Source organism: Nomascus leucogenys, chromosome 4 (genome assembly GCF_006542625.1).
Source record: "Nomascus leucogenys isolate Asia chromosome 4, Asia_NLE_v1, whole genome shotgun sequence".
In the NCBI taxonomy this organism is placed as follows: domain Eukaryota; kingdom Metazoa; phylum Chordata; class Mammalia; order Primates; family Hylobatidae; genus Nomascus; species Nomascus leucogenys.
This window is the reverse complement of record NC_044384.1, coordinates 87,763,529-87,780,102: the sequence shown is the minus strand read 5'-3', so window position 1 is coordinate 87,780,102 and position 16,574 is coordinate 87,763,529. Positions and strand designations below refer to the sequence as shown.

Sequence of the window (16,574 nt, the reverse complement as noted above, 5' to 3'; positions counted from 1 at the left end):
CAAAAAGAACAAGGACAAAAGATTTAAGTGAGCTTTCCTCTAAATAAGATATACAAATAGCCAATAAGATATTTAAAAGATAATCAGGCTGGACGCAATGGCACATGCCTGTAATCCCAACACTTTGAAAGGCCAAGGTGGGTGGACTGCTTGACGCCAGAAGTTCGAGACTAGCCTAGGCAACAAAGCAAGACCCCTGTCTCTACAAAAATAGTCAAAATTAGCCAGGCATGGTGGTGTGTGCTTATAGTCCCAGCTACTCGGGAGGCTGAAGCGAGAGGATTCCTTGAGCCCAGGAGTTCGAAGCTGTAGTAAGCTATGATCACGCCACAGTGCACTTCAGCCTAGGTGACAGAGCAAGACCTTGTCTCAAAAAAAAAAAAAAAAGGTAATTGCTTTTTAACATGCAAATAGCCAAAAAGCTATATAAAAAGACACTCATCAGCATTAGCCATAAGGAAAAGGCAAATCTTCAAAATGTTAAAGTTACCACATTATCCAACAATTCCACTCCTACGTATACACCAAGAGAAATAAAACCATGTCTACCCAAAGACTTGTATGCAAATATTCACAAGTATTACTCACAATAGCCAAAAAGTAGAAATCCAGTAATAAAGAGACAAAAATAAACAAGGCAGAGTGTTCTTCCTATTCTTTCACTTAACAATCAACACAGGATACTTATGTGACCACACATCAAGCAATCAGTTCTGCAGCAGATGCCAGGTGGGTGTCCTCCAATTCAATTCCAACACCATCTACCTGGAGATAGAGTCAGATCCCACAGGGTGAGGACTCAGTCCCACAAGACTGCCCTCGACTTGTGACGCCAATCACAAGCTCCAGGTTGTTTTACCTGTGCTTCTCCCCAACAGCTATAAACTGGGGTTCCCATAACCCACTCCTTGGGTTTGATTAATTTGCTAGAGTGGCTTACAGAACTTAGGGAAACAAGTTTACCAGTTTATTATAAACGGTATTACAAAGGATACAGATGGAGAGATGCGCATGGCAAGGTAAGAGGGGAGGGGCTCAGAGCTTCCATGCCCTGTATGAGCACACCACCCTCCAAGAACCTCCATGTGTTCTAGAAGTTTCTAGAACCCAGTCTTTCTAGGTTTTTATGGCAGTGACATTACTTGGGCACAACTGATTATATCATTGGCAGTTGATCAATTCAATGTTCAGCAAATCTCCTCTAACTGAAGGCTGAGGGTGGAGCTGAAAGTCCCAACCCTCTAATCATGGCTAAGTCTTTCCAGTGACCAGCCCCTAACCTGAAGCTACCTAGGTCAGCTAGCCATCAGTCAACTCATACGAATACACAAAGACACTTATCGTTTTGGAAAGTCCAAAGATTTTAGGAGCTGTATGCCCAGAAACTATGCCAAGGATGAAAATCAAATGTATATTTCACAGGAAACAAATGTCCATCAACTGATGAATGGATAAATAAAATGTGGTATATCCATACAATTGAACACTATTCAGCAACTAAAAAGAATGAAGGACTGATACTGATACATGCTAAAACATGGATGAAACTTGAAAGCATGCTAAGTTGAAAGAAGCTAGTCACAAAAGACAACATATTGTATGATTCTATTAATAAGAAATGTCCAGAATAGTCCAATGGGTACAAGGTGGTTTTGTTGTCGTTGAGGGGGTGACAAAAATGTTACAAAGTTAGATTGCGGTGATGATTGCACAGTTCTGTGAATATATTAAAATCCACTCAGTTGTGCACTTTAAATTGATCAACTGAATAGTATATGAATTACCTCTCAATAACGTTGTCATTAAAAAAAAAAAAAACCCTGAGATGTAAGTTTACATCCACCAAACTTGCAAATATTAAAGTCTGACAATACCAAGGGCTGGCAAGGATGTAGGACAGTGCTGGTAGTGAGGTAAAGAGGTACAATCATTTTGGAAAACAATTTGCACCATCTAGTAAAGTTGAAGATGTACATGTCCCACTACCCTGCAATTCTCTACGTGGCTGGTACCTTGGAGAAATGCATCTGCACTTGTTTAAGGCAGCATTCCTTCTTACTAGAAACAATTCTATTCTCCAATGGCAGGACAAAGAAGAAAATGAGACATATTCAGTCTGCAATATAACAGAGAAGTGAAGAGGGATAAATCACAACCACACGCACCAATGTGGGCAAACCTCTCCGTCTGCACGCCTTCCCTTCCCAGCTTTACCACCACGTCCCACCAACATCATCACTCCCTGGCCTCTCTCTTGCTTTGCTATTTCTGATTAGGAAAACCACAACCCCAGTTAAATGAAGCAATGCCTACCCTCCTTCCAGGAAAAATAACAAATCTTGCTGTCTTCACTGAAACTCAGGACTGCTACCCTCAGGTAGGCCATTCCATTCACACACATTCTTACTTTCCCACAGAATATGTCATACTTCCTCCTCTATCCTCACACCCCGCCAGCCCCAACTCCCCCTCATTCTCACTGACTGCTGAGAACTCTTCCATTTCACCAAGAAAAAAAAAAGAAACCAACGTCCACATGCTCCTACTATCCCATCTCCTCTAGTCTGCTCTCCCTCCTACTACCAGGGAGGAGCCCATGGATGCCAACTCTCCACATGGGCACCCACCCATTTCCTGCTGCCTTCCCAAGAATGTGGCTCCAGCAAGGGTCACCTCTCCTAATTCATCACGTCATTCATCCTCTAGAGAATTACTTCACCAACACTGCAAAAATGCTATGGTTTCTCCCACATCAACACCTCAGGATCCCAAATCTCCCTTCATCACTGTGGCAAATCCCATGACAGAGCTCTCTCTACTTGCCTTTCTCTTCTCTCAATCCTTGTGAATGCTCCCTTCCAGGCTTTTCCTGCACCACCATGTGGGAACAGCTCTCATCAAGATCGTCGATGAATTCCACGCTGCCAGAGCCATGAGACGAGTCTCGGTCCTCATCTCAGGTGACCTCACAGCAGCAGCACTGGCAGAGGTCCCCACTCCATCCTCCGTGACAACACTTTCCCAAGGCCTCAAAGCTGCTCCTTCCACCTTCTGGAGGCTGCCGTAGAGCCCCATTCCTTCAGTGCTCTCTCTCAACCTCGAGACTGTTAAATGCCACTAAACACTGAAGACTCCTATTTCTTTCCTTTTTTTTTTTTTTTTCTGAGACGGAATGTCGCTCTGTCACCCAGGCCGGAGTGCAGGGCACGATCTCGGCTCACTACAAACTCCACCTCCCGGGTTCACGCCATTCTCCTGCCTCAGCCTCCTGAGTAGCTGGGACTACAGGCACCCACCACTAAGCCGGCTAATTTTTAAAATTTTTTTAGTAGAGACGGGGTTTCACCATGTTAACCAGTATGGTCTCAATCTCCTGACCTTGTGATCCGCCCGTCTCAGCCTCCCAAAGTGCTGGGATTACAGGCGTGAGCCACCGCACCCGGCCCGAAGACTCCTATTTCTATCTGCAGCCTAGATCTCTCCCTTGAGCAGCGAACACCCCAATCCAGCATATCTCCAATCTGCTCTCCAAAAGCTTCAAAAACTGAACATGCACAAAACCCAACTCCTGATCTTACTTCCACAGCCTGTTCTTCCCATAGTCTTCCCTTTCCTTATACATGGCAACGCCTACCAGCTGCAAAAATCCCTGGTATCATCCTTTACTCCTCTCTCACACCCACTCCAATCTGCCAGCAAATCCTGTCTGCTCTTCCTTTTCAAGAAGGATCCAGCAGCCAACCTCTTCTCACTCCCACCCCTGCTCCCCTTCAGTCCCAGCTGCCATTACTGCTCTCCTGGATCACTGCCAGAGCGTCCAACCTCCCTCCAGCAGCACAGGACAGTTATTCTTAACACAGCTTCAGGGGACCTTTAGAAACCACATCACGTGACACCTCTGCTCAAAACACCAAACGACTTACCCATCTCACTCAGAGAAAAAGACAAGATCTTAACAATGGTCAGTGTGACCTATCCCCCTCCTCCCATCTCCCCCATCCATCTGGCCTACTCTCCTCCTACCCTCCCTCAGGCTCCTCACTCCAGCCACACTGACCTCCGCTGCCCCTCCAACACAGCAGACATGCCTCCTTCTTAGCACCTTGTCCTGCTGACCCTCCGCCTATAATGCTGCCCCTACCCCACTCCCACCCACAGCCTTGTGGCTGGGTCCCTCCACTCCTTCTGTTGACTGCTGTATTTCAATCTGCAGACAACAAGCACTCCCCTACACCCCACCTCTCCTGGTTTACTTTTCTCCTTGTTTGTATTACCACATGGCTTCTATATCTTTCATTTATCTGTTAACTGTCTTTCCCCTACCAAAATGTAAGCTCCATGAAAACAAGGACTTTTCATCTGCTTTGCTTACTGTTAACATGCCCAGCAGTAGAACAGTGTTTAAGACATGGTAAGTACTCAAACATCTGAATAAACGGATCACAGAAACAATGTTGAGTGGGGGCAAAAAAAAAGACAAAGTGACTCCATTTACATTGTCTAAAGGAATGCAAAAATGAAGTTACATTATATAAGGATACACTCGTAGTTTGCAACACCATAAAGTAAAGCAGAAAAAAGATACATGCAAGGTATTTGCCTTCGGGAGGTCAGAAAGGGAAGTGGTGAGACAAGGACACAGGGAGCCAAAGGTATGGCAACCTTCTATTTCCTAAGCTGGTTAGTGGGTACACAAGTGTCAGTTCTAATGTTTAATATCTGGGCACACGCTGATATACACTCTTTGAATTCATAGTCCAATTACAAGTTAAAATAAAAAACAGATTAGAGGCCAGGCATAGTAGTTCACACCTGTAATCTCAGCACTCTGCGAAAACAAGGTGGGAGGACTGCTTGAGCCCAGGAGTTTAAGAACAGCCTGGGCAACATAGGAAGATCTTGTCTCTACAAGAAAAAAAAAAAAAAATTTACCTGGGTGTGGTAGCATGTGCCTATAGTACCAGCTACTCGGGAGGCTAAGGTGAGAGAATCGTTTCAGCCCAGGGACGAAGGTCAAGGCTGCAGTGAGCTACACGTTACTCCAGCCTGGGACTCTATCTCAAAAAAATAAACAAAAACCACTGCACTCTAGCCTGGGATTACACCACTGCACTCCAGATTACATCACTGCACTCTAGCCTGGGACTCTATCTCAAAAAGATAAACAAAAACAAAACAGATTAGAGCAGGCATTGACAAACTATAACCCACAGGCCAAATCCAACCCTCCGCTTTTATAAGTAAAGTTCTATTGGAAGACAGCCGCCTTCATTTGTTTACAGATTGGCTATGGCTGCTTTCACACTACAAAAGCAGAGTTGAGTACTTGCAGAGACCATTTAGCCTCCAATGCCTAAAATATTTACTAACTGGCCCTTTACAGAAAAAATCTGCAAACCCTCAATAGAGCTGTCTGGTTATAATGCAGAATTTGTAAAGACATTAAGTGCAAAATCAAACAGATCCAATCATCTGTTAACATATATTGATCCTTCAAGGCATATGTGATTATCCACACTATGTTGAAAAAAGGATTCTATATAAAATGTGAGACTCCATAGCAAACAAAGTTACCCTACAATGTCCTGAGTGCCAGAAAAGAATAAACTTAAAAGATGTTTTGGAAAGCAAACTGCAAACCTCAAATTTATGATCTCTACTCCACCAACAGAAATTATGTTATATATGTTCTAATTTATATTCATATTCACAGTTATGTACATTAAAACACATATAACATACTCCAAATTTGGAGGAAGAAAATTTGCGTATCAACACTAACTCTGTAACCTCCCCGCCACTGAAACCACCATCACCCTGACTTCCCCAGAGCAGCTGGTTAGACCTCCAGGCCTCTCTACGATCCTATAATATTCCATTTCTCTCCTTGAGATCATTCACTGCACCTTGGAGTTGTTTCAGTACTTTGGTTACAAAATACTATACCTATGATGGGAGGATCATAGCTGCTGAGTCCATCTAAGGGTGTAATAACAAGAAGCCCACTGTGAAAAGGGGCAGTCATTCAGAGTGTTGTTTAATCAGAAGGGGCAGGGTCTCATTTGCAGACAAAAGAGACAGATAAGACCTGTCCATTGTCCAAAGGCAATAGAAACCCTGTGTATCTCTATGTCAACAAAAAAGAACTCCCCAACTACTATACAGTGACAAAAAACTGACACATACTACCACCAAAAATAAAATTCCAGACGTTAACCACTTATTCTGAATTCTAAGTAAAATCCAGCTGTGATGTCACTCTTGAAACAAATAGCACTTAAAACTGTAGTCTGGTGGGACCATCACAACCTTATGGAATCACCGGGGCTGAGATTTCTCCACTCCTTCTGGTTCCATTCTTCTGCATGGCCTCCATTTTTCTGTAAGAATCAATGGGCTGGGCGTGGTGGCTCACGCCTGTAATTTCAACACTTTGGGAGGCCAAGACGGGCGGATCACTTGAGGTCAGGAGTTTGAGACCAGCCTGGCCAACATGGTGAAACCCCATCTCTACTAAAAATAAAAAATTAGCTGGGTGCGATGGCACGCGCCTGTAATCCCAGCTCTCGGGAGGCTGAGGCAGGAGAATCGCTTGAACCTGTAAGGCGGAGGTTGCAGTGAGCCAAGATCGCGCCACTACGCTCCAGCCTGGGCAAGAGTGAGACTCCGTCTCAAAAAAAAATAAAATCAATGACCTCTAAGTTTTGTTCCAGCCCAAAACCATGATTCTCATGAATGGAAGCCTCAGTCAATTGTCAAGACTAGTCAGTGTTCCTCCCACTACGCCCATCTGAGGACCAAAGCCCAACCAATCTGACCAGCCAACCATGGAGCAGGCAGTGTGAACTGCCCTGATTAGGGTCTCAGTGTGACATGTGTTCTCAGGCAAGCTCTTTTTTCTCAAAGTGTGTCTCTGCCACCAGAATTTTTTTTTTTTTTTTTTTTTTTTTTTTTTTTTTTTTTCTGAGACGGAGTCTTGCTTTGTCACCCAGGCTGGAGTGCAGTGGCGCAATCTCGGCTCACTGCAAGCTCCGGGTTCACGCCATTCTCCTGCCTCAGCCTCTCCGAGTAGCTGGGACTACAGGCGCCCGCCACCACGCCCGGCTAATTTTTTTGTATTTTTAGTAGAGACAGGGTTTCATCGTGTTAGCCAGCATGGTCTCGATCTCCTGACCTCGTGATCCGCCCGCCTCGGCCTCCCAAAGTGCTGGGATTACAAGCGTGAGCCACCGCGCCCGGCCCATCAAAGTGTGTCTCTGCCACCAGAATTTTTGTTCAGATTTACATGGAGGTATAGGAAACCCAAGGCTCCAACTAACAGTCCCACACAGCTTTCTCCAAGTCTGGCTGACTCAACATCAGTCTGCAGCCGTTTTAGTCCTGCTCTCTAATGTTCCTAAAAACAATCTTTCATTCATCTTTTCTTGGCCCATCAGATTTCATGGTAGTCAATCTCTGGGGAATTCAAACCACTTCAAGTCACTATATATTTCCACTGTAAGAAATTCTGGAACTAATAATCCCGTGGTTTTCCCCAGAGTTACTGTGAAGTACAAAATCAGAGCCTCCTTATATCTGTAAAAAGATGTTCAGAACCTACCGAACTTTAATTGTATAAGTTCAGTCAACTGTATAGTCTTCACTAACGCATCTAAAACAGGTCAACTCTAGCCAGCCGTAAGTGACAATTAGTAAATAGCCTCTACTCGGGGTAAAGCCAGCTCTTTGCCCAGTCTGTGACATGAAAATGTCCTAGCTAGGGCCGGGTGCGGTGGCTCATGCCTGTAATCCCAGCACTTTGGGAGGCCAAGGCGGGCAGGTCACGAGATTAAGAGATTGAGACCATCCTGGCTAACACGGTGAAACCTCGTCTCTACTAAAAACACAAAAAATGGCCGGGCACAGTGGCTCACACCTGTAATCCCAGCACTTTGGGAGGCCGAGGCGGGCAGATCACAAGGTCAGGAGATCGAGACCATCCTGGCTAACACGGTGAAACCCCATCTCTACTAAAAATACAAAAAAAATTAGCCGGGCGTGGTGGCAGGCACCTGTAGTCCCAGCTACTTGGGAGGATGAGGCAGCAGAATGGTGTGAACCTGGGAGGTGGAGCTTGCAGTGAGCCGAGATCGCGCCACTGCACTCCAGCCCGGGCGACAGTGCAAGACTCCGTCTCAAAAAAAAAAAAATACAAAAAATTAGCCAGGCATGGTGGCCGGCACCTGTAGTCCCAGCTACTGGGGAGGCTGAGGCAGGAGAATGGCATGAATCCGGGAGGCAGAACTGGCAGTGAGCCGAGACCGTGCCACTGCACTCCAGCCTGGATGACAACAACAACAAAAAGAAAATATCCTAGCTAGGCATAGAGATAAGAAACCTTTTCACATACTGTCAGATGCCCTTTTACTTGCTTCTTTACCATGTAGCCAATCTACCTGGTATCCAAATGTCATCTGTAATCTTTCAAAACCTGAAATAAACTGAGTATTGATCTGACTAGCAACTATCTCCCTTCTCATAAAACTAAAGGGGGTGAGAAGGAGGAAGAAAGGGGGCTTCCATGACAAATAAATCTAAGCCAAAGTCAAAAGGCCAAAACGAAATCTCCAGTCAACCTACATCCATAGTGCAGCAGGAAAAACACCCACTCCCACTTGAAGTAGCATCCATTTCAAGAATGCTGGAAACGTTTTGCAAAAACCTACAGCAAGCTTCAGACGGGTCTGGAACCAGAGAGTCAGTGTCTGAGGTTTGGTCAACAGATAACTGTTGTGTAGGGAGCTATAAACACCTATTTGTCATTACAAAACGGCTTCAGTATGGGAAGAATGGCACTGCTTTTTAAGACTCCCCAAACTAAGGAGGCAAGTTGAAGTAATCATTTCCTATAAATGAGTAACAAAGTGTAACTCTCTTATTCTTTTGCAAAACTTCTGGCAATCTCAACCAACCAAAGTTTAAACAAACCAACCAACTGACCAGCAAACAGAAGCTCTTTCCTCCCAGGCCCCACTGACACCATGTACAATTCTTAACAGCTTTGCCCTCTCTTGTAATTGCTTGCCTCTTCCTCTAGACTGCAGGTCCTTAAGGGCCTGTTCATCAGTGACTCCCTAATACAGTTCCTAGCAGAGTAAGGACTCAATTAATGTATCTGCTGATCAAATAAATGGATATTAGAAGTAGATGGGGGTCACTGGTAGTTCTCAACACAGGCATAGGCCGAATTTCAGGATGAAGAATAAGAAAATGCCTCCATGACCTTTTGTAACTTCAGATATTAACATTTAGTTGCTAAAAATTTATAGTTTTCCTAATATTCTTCCATTCCATAAACTAGATAATCTAAATTTTAATATGAGCAAAAAAGATCTACCCTTCTCTCTACCACTGCATCTCATCTCCCCAGGAGAAAAGAACACTTCTGTGTTGGGATCAGGGTCTAGGGCACAGAAAAGTCCAATTTACCAGTGGGCAAGATCACTGTGTTAAAGGCTGAGCATACTGTATGCCTGTCTGTGCCCTCAATGGGCAGAACTGGTAAAGTGATCCAGGGCTAATTCTCTGGGAATAGGTCTTTATTAAAACAAAAACAAAAACAAAAAACAGGCATGGTGGCTCACGCCTGTAATCCCAGCACTTTGGGAGGCCGAGGCAGGCAGATCACTTGAGGTCAGGAGATCGGGACCAGCCTGGCCAACATGGTGAAACTCCATCTGTACTAAAAATACAAAAATGAGCCAGGTGTGGTGGCACGCACCTGTAATCCTAGCTACTCAGGAGGCTAAGGCAGGAGAATCACTTGAACCCAGGAGGCAGAGGTTGCAGTGAGCCAAGCCAAGATCATGCCACTGCACTCCAGCCTGGGTGACACAGTGAGACTGTCTCCAAAAAAAAAAAAAAGTTGAAGCTGGCATCTAAAAACAGACCTGAGCGCTGACTGACAAAAGGAGGGCAAAAGATACATAACTCAAAAATTACAGTAGTGTAAGATTATTCAGCACAGAAGCAAACTCTAAATATCTAAGAATTTTGCTTAGTTTCAGCACAGTATGGTAATATATTTTCATGAGGTTAAGAAAAAAAAGTCCTAAGATATTTTATAAAATCAATTTACTTAACAAATGCTTCTAAAGTTCAGTCTTCAGGCATCTGAAAAATGGTGAAGTATACCATCTAAATAATCCCTACTACTAAATAATCTCCAAGGCAGGATCTAGGAACTGCAAAGACCAAGTTCACAGATCACCCAAAGGAACCCTTAACTCACAAACAGTCCCTAAACCTGTGGTGTAAAACAGTGGTTCCAAAATTAAGCTGCATTTCAGTATTGTCCGGGAAGCTTTTTAAAAATAGATTCTCGTGGCCGGGCATGGTGGCTCACGCCTGTAATCCCAGCACTTTGGGAGGCCGAGGCGGGTAGATCACGAGGTCAGGAGTTCAAGACCAGCCTGGCCAAGATATGAAACTCCATCTCTACTAAAAATACAAAAAACAGCCGGGCATGGTGGTGGGTGCCTGTAATCCCCACCACTCGGGAAGCTGAGGCAGAGAATTGCTTAAACCCAGGAGGCAGAGGTTGCAGTGAGCCGAGATGGCACCATCGCACTCCAGCCTGGGCGACAGAGCGAGACTCGTCTCAAAAAAAAATAAATAAGATTCTCAATCCCACCACAAATTTCCAGAGGTGGAGTCCAACATCCACGGTCTTCAAAAATTTCTAATTATTCTAATGCAGGCTTATTCTAATGCAGGCCAGTCTCGCATCTATCTAAGTGCAGGATTTCTCAACCTCAGCAGTGTTGCTATTTGGGACTGGATACTTTTGCTGGCGGGCAGGGAGGAGGCTATGCTGGACACTGTAGGATGTTTAGCAGTATCCTTGGCCTCTACTCTCCAGAAGCACACTGCCCACTCCCAGAGGTGTAACAAGCAAAAATGTGTCCAGACACTGCCAAATGTTTCCTGGGGGGTGGGGGGAAATCACCCCCAACTGAGAACTCTTGAACTAGAGTAAATCAAAAAACAATCATTTGAAGTTAAGAAAGGAAAGAAATATGAAAGCTGTTTAAAGCCAAGAGGCCAGGTCTTTTTTTCAGTACGATCTTAGAAAAAGTAGCAGCCCATACTGGGGTGCAGACCATAACTTCTAAGGACCAAGTCAATGCTGAGTTTTAGTTGAGCAGAAAGAAGAGCTTTATTTTCACTATCATTTACTCTTATTTAGTAAAATACTGTAAAATTTTAGACCAAAACACACACACACACACACACACACACACACACACACACACACAGAGGCTGCCTCTCAAATACTGAAAATGAAGAACTAGACGATGGAAGTTGTCGTAGAAATAAAATACCGATCGTGACACTTGTTTTAAAGAGATGTTTATTTGTAACAAGCACATAAGCACATTATCTCTGTACCAAATAGGTGCAAAGCCCTGTCTTTTTTTTTTTCCTGAGACTGAGTCTCGCTCTGTCTCCCAGGCTGGACTTGGCTCACTGCAACCTCCACCTCCCAAGTTTAAGCGATTCTCCTGCCTCAGCCTCCCGAATAGGTGGGATTACAGTCACGCGCCACCATGATCGGCTAATTTTTGTATTTTTAGTAGAGACAAGGTTTCACATGTTGGCCTGGTCTCGAATTCCTGACCTTAAGTGATCCACCAGCCTCGGCCTCCCAAAGTGCTGGGATTACAGGCGTGAGCCACCGCGCCTGGCCAAAGCCTTATCTTAAAAAGCTAGGCAACCTCATCCCGTCAATGTTACTTCTATTCATTTTCTGCTCAGCTATGATCTGATTCTCAAATTCTCAATTAGTTCATTGAAACTAACAACTTTTTGCTTGTTGACTTTGCTTTGCTATACTTTACACAAAGGCTAGACTTCTAAACCCAAAACAATCTTCTTCCTGTCCTTAAGTTCCACCAGCAAGATACTCATCTCTACTTAAGACTGAGTCCATCAAAACACACTTATCTCCAATACAGCAAACCAAGTCCCAAGTAAACACAGCAATACCAGGGGAAGGTGCACGGAAGGTTTCGAGTACCATGGAGGAGAGCAAGCGGTAAAGGACTGTCAGTTTATTTCTGAGTGCAGGCATTTTGTTCAATGTTCTAGACTCCTTGACCAGACATGCTGAAGTGGAGAATACCCCCCAAAGTATCCCTCCAGGACAAAAGCTATTTCCCAAACTATCTTTGCTGAAGAATACTGCAATTCATGGTACCCTTACAGCCCTCAGTAACAACGAGGAGTACACTAAGAAACCCTGAAGTTACTGATTTGGGGGGCAGTCACCCAGAAACTAGTATCCAAAAGCACATGAGGAATAAAGCCCGACTTAAGCTTGTGATGGGCTTTTCTGTATTTAACCACCTCTTTAAACATTCTGAGGTGCTACTACTCATTAATTACTCTGGTAAATGTTCCTAATTTAAGGAATGTTCAAAACCCCTGTCCTGAAAAAATTAAAATAACTTCTAGTTTTACTTTTTCAGCCCAACTGACTCTTACATAGAGCTTTCTAAAGACAGTCACCAAGAGTCAGGGCTCAAATGCTCATCTGACTTCCCAATAGTAGCTAAACATTTAAAAATCAAATTTAAATTAAATAATAATAGCCATTAACTAGCCTAACCACTAATCAGCCACTGAGGTGATTCTATGTGCCAGGCACGGTTCTAGCTGTTTTACATGTATTAGGGCAATTGTCCTGACAAACTTATGGCTGGGACACTTACTATTATTCCCATACTACAGAGAAAAAAAAAAGAGAGAGGCTGGGTAACTTGCCCAAGGTCACAGAGCTAAAAGGTGGTCACTGACTCCACTCCACAGTGAGGAAAACCCAACCACCACCATAACTGGGTCTCATACACTTGGTACTTGAGGCACATTTCGATGGTTGGAACCCTGGAGTCCCTGTCCCCCTTGAAGCCTATCTGCAACATGACCTTGAGGACAAAATCAAAGTAAACTTCCCACGAATAAAGGACACCACCCCGTCAACAAGTGCTGCGAGGATGAAAGGGAACGCCTGTCAAACATCCCGTCCCATAAAAGCAAAACAGACCCAAAGCCCCACAGAGAAAACGTGAAGTACCAGGAAAATGACATTAAGTCACGCGGTTGAAACGTCAGGGCACGGAGGTACATCCAAAGACCCATCCCGTTCACCTATAATTAAAAAGTCCAAATTGTGATCACAGCCAGCAGGACCTCAACAGGAAACACCTCCAAGTAAATAGTGAATGGGCTTCTTTAAGAGGGAGGGACTTCAAGCCACAAGAAGGACCACCCCCCTCCCCCCACCCCCGGCTCAAATACACTAGGGAGGTATTCGAGACAGTCTACATCCGAGCCACCTCACAGGAGTTAAAAAGCCACTGGGAAGGGTACTGGGAGCCTCGGAACTGGCTGGTGTGGATCCCGATGACTCTGCGGCGAATTAACAGAAACCCACAAAACTTGTTTCCCGGAGAGCAGAGTCCAACAATGGTCTTCGCGACTCTTGACGGCGAGTTGCTGCCTCAACTTGACGCGCTCCCCGAGGCCCCGGGGAGGAACTGGCCGGGAGGCCCAGCGGGAGCGGAGACCGGGCGCGGGCCGGGCGGTGGGCGACACTGCGGGCCGCGGCCGACGGGCGGGAAGGCTGGAGCCAGAGCCGGGTCAGGGGCGCGCCTCGCCCGCCCGCCGCGCCAGGCCGCGAACGTCAATGAGGCACAAAGTTTGCCGCCCCGGCCGCGTCCCGCTCCCGGCGCCCGTCCTGACGGGGCCCCCGGCTGACAGGAGCGGACGGGGAGCGGCCGGGAAGGACTCGGCGCCGCGCCTCCCGGGCCGGCGGAGCGACGAATTCCGGGGGGGGAGGGGAGAGGGGCCGGGACGTTCCCTCCCTGAGCCGCCGAGGCCCAAGTGGAGGGGCCCCGCGCCTGCCCGCGCACCTCTCACAACCCGCGCTGCGGCCTGCTCCGGCGCCTCCCCCACCCCCATTACCTGGAGGTGCCCGCGACCCGCCGCTAGTTGCGCTCAGGCGGGAAACGCGCTCACCGACACCATCAGCGAAGCGCCCAAAATGGCGGACGTATCAAGCAGGCCTTGAGTTCCCCCCGCCCTCCCTCTGGCCGCCTCTCAGCCAATCGCGGCCCTGCCCCCGCCCTCAGCTCCAGGCTCATTGGCCCCTCTCTCCCGCCCCCTACCACCTATTGGATCGCCTAGCGGCTCCTTTGACTCCATTCCGATTGGCCCGCAAGCCTCGTCAGTCAAGCGCGAGGGGCGCATTCTTTTCCCATAGACTTGACGGATCCGGAACCTCTAGGACCCCGGAGCCTGAGAAACAAATCAGAAACCGGGAGAAACCTGGCTGGGTCCCCCTACGCCGTAGCAACAGCAGGTCCTCCGCTTGACGGACGCTTCAGACCACCAATCCGAGTGGCCAATGCTTTTTAAAACTAAATTGAGCCAAGCCAATCATGGCCGTGGAGCCGGAGCCACAAGGGAGCCAATGGAGTGGCGCGCTGGCCGGGCGGGGCGGGGGCGGTGGGGGACACCGGTGATGACGTGAGCCACAATACGCGCCGGCTGCAAAGGTTAGTCCGACTTAGGGAATCAGCTAAAGTGGTGGAGCGCTCGTTTGGTATGTCAGAGGCAACGGGATCGATGCCCGCATTCTCCGCAGCGGAATTTTATCAGAATGATCTCCTATTGCGGCTTCTTTACCCGAAAGAGGTGGCTGTCCTCGAAGCGGGGTCAAGGTGAGGGATCGCGGAATCTCCCTACCTGTGCCCCACCGCTAAGAGATAAGTGTCCTTGTCCTGGAGGAAGGATTTAGACGAGAAATTTTGGGATTTGGTTTTGTTCGAGACGGAGTTTCCCTGTTGTCGCCCAGGCTGAAGTGCAGTGGCACGACCTCAACTCACTGCAACCTCCGCCTGCCAGGTTCAAACAATTCTCCTGGCTCAGCCTCCTGTGTAGCTGGGATTACAAGCGCACGCCACCATGCCTGGCTAACTTTTGTATTTTTAGTAGAGACGGGTGTGTCACCATGTTGGCCAGGCTGGTCTCGAACTCCTGACCTCAGGTGATCCGCCCATCTCAGCCTCCCAAAGTGCAGGGATTATAGGGGTGAGCCACCGCGCCCGGCCTGGGGTCTTTTTTGAGACAAGGTCTTGCTCTGTTGTCCAGGCTGGAATGCAGTGGGATGATCGTGACTCACTGCTGCCTCCACCTCCTGTGCTCAAGCAGTACCCCCACCTCAGCCTCCCGAGTAGCTGGGACCACAGGCACTCACCACTGGGCCCCGCTAATTTAATTTTTTGTAGAGACAGAGTTTCCCTGTGCACACGAGCTTCTAAATGCTCCCCCGGGCTCCCCGTTCCCCGCCATCTCCGTGCCTCCCAGGGAGGACCGAGGTCCCGGACATCAGGACCCCCGCCCCAAAAGCCAGCCCGCGACACCGAGACAGCTCACGGTTAGACCCCATGCTAATAACCTGCCTTATTCCAAAATGGATTCGAGGCGCCTCTCAGAGTCCCATGAAAATCCACACGAGGTCCAGGCACGGTGGCTCACGCCTGTAATCCCAGCACTTTGGGAGGCCGAGGCGGGGGGGGGATCACCTGAGATCAGGAGTTTGAGACCAGCCTGGCCAACATGGTGAAACACCTGTCTCTACTAAAAATACAAAAATTAGCCAGGCATGGTGGCAGGTGCCTGTAATCCCAGCTGCTCAGGAGGCTGAGGCAGGAGAATCGCTTGAACCCAGGAGGCAGACGTTGCAGTGAGCTGAGACTGTGCCATTGCACTCCAGCCTGGGCAACAAGAGCAAAACTCCATCTCAAAAAAAAAAAAAAAAAAAAAAAAAAACCACACAGAACAACTATTTACATGACATTTACATTGTATTAGGTGGTGTAAGTAATCCAAAGTATATAGGAGGTGGTTGGGTGCGCTGGGTCACGCCTATAATTCCAGCACTTTGGGAGGCCAAGGTGGGAGGATCAGTTGAGCCCAGGAGTTCAAGACCAACCTAGGCAACATGGTGAGACCACCCCCCAACTCTATAGGAAAAAAAAAATAGCTGGGCATTGTGGCATGCACCTGTGGTCCCAGCTAGTTGGGAAGCTAAGGTGGGAATATTGCTTCAGCCCAGGAGTCTGGGTTGCAGTGAGCCATGATTATGCCACTGCACTCCAGCCTGGGCACCAGAGCGAGACCCTGTCTCATTAAAAAAAAGGAAAAAAAAAAAAAAAAAAAACAGGGCACAGTGGCTCACGCCTGTAATCCCAGCACTTTGGGAGGCCGAGGTGGGCAGCTCACCTGAGGTCACGAGTTTGAGACCAACCTGGCCAACATGGAGAAACTCCGTCTCTACTAAAAATACAAGATTAGCCAGATGTGGTGGCATGCACCTGTAATCCCAGCTACTCGGGAGGCCGAGGCAGGAGAATCGCTTGAACCCAGGAAGCAGAGGTTGTGGTGAGCCAAGATGGCACCACTGCACTCCAGCCTGGGCAACAAAACTGAAACTCCATCTCAAAAAAAAAAAAAAGTTGGAGGATGTGTGT

The 16,574-nt window shown here is 47.2% G+C and overlaps 1 protein-coding gene across 28 annotated transcripts in view; it reads right to left on the bottom strand.

The window, feature by feature from the left end:
- PPP6R3 (protein phosphatase 6 regulatory subunit 3) overlaps nucleotides 1-14,114 on the bottom strand; it is a 160,465-nt gene extending 146,351 nt beyond the window's left edge. For 11 of the 28 annotated variants that reach the window (XR_004029704.1, XM_030811373.1, XM_030811381.1 and 8 more), the window contains exon 1: nucleotides 14,005-14,114. The gene's annotated coding sequence lies outside the window, so the exon portion shown is untranslated. Of the gene's footprint in view, nucleotides 1-13,114; nucleotides 13,189-14,004 lie in introns of all 28 variants that reach the window. The other 17 variants (XM_030811385.1, XM_030811388.1, XM_030811374.1 and 14 more) reach the window with 6 other exon arrangements.
- Between the last annotated feature and the right edge of the window lie 2,460 nt (nucleotides 14,115-16,574).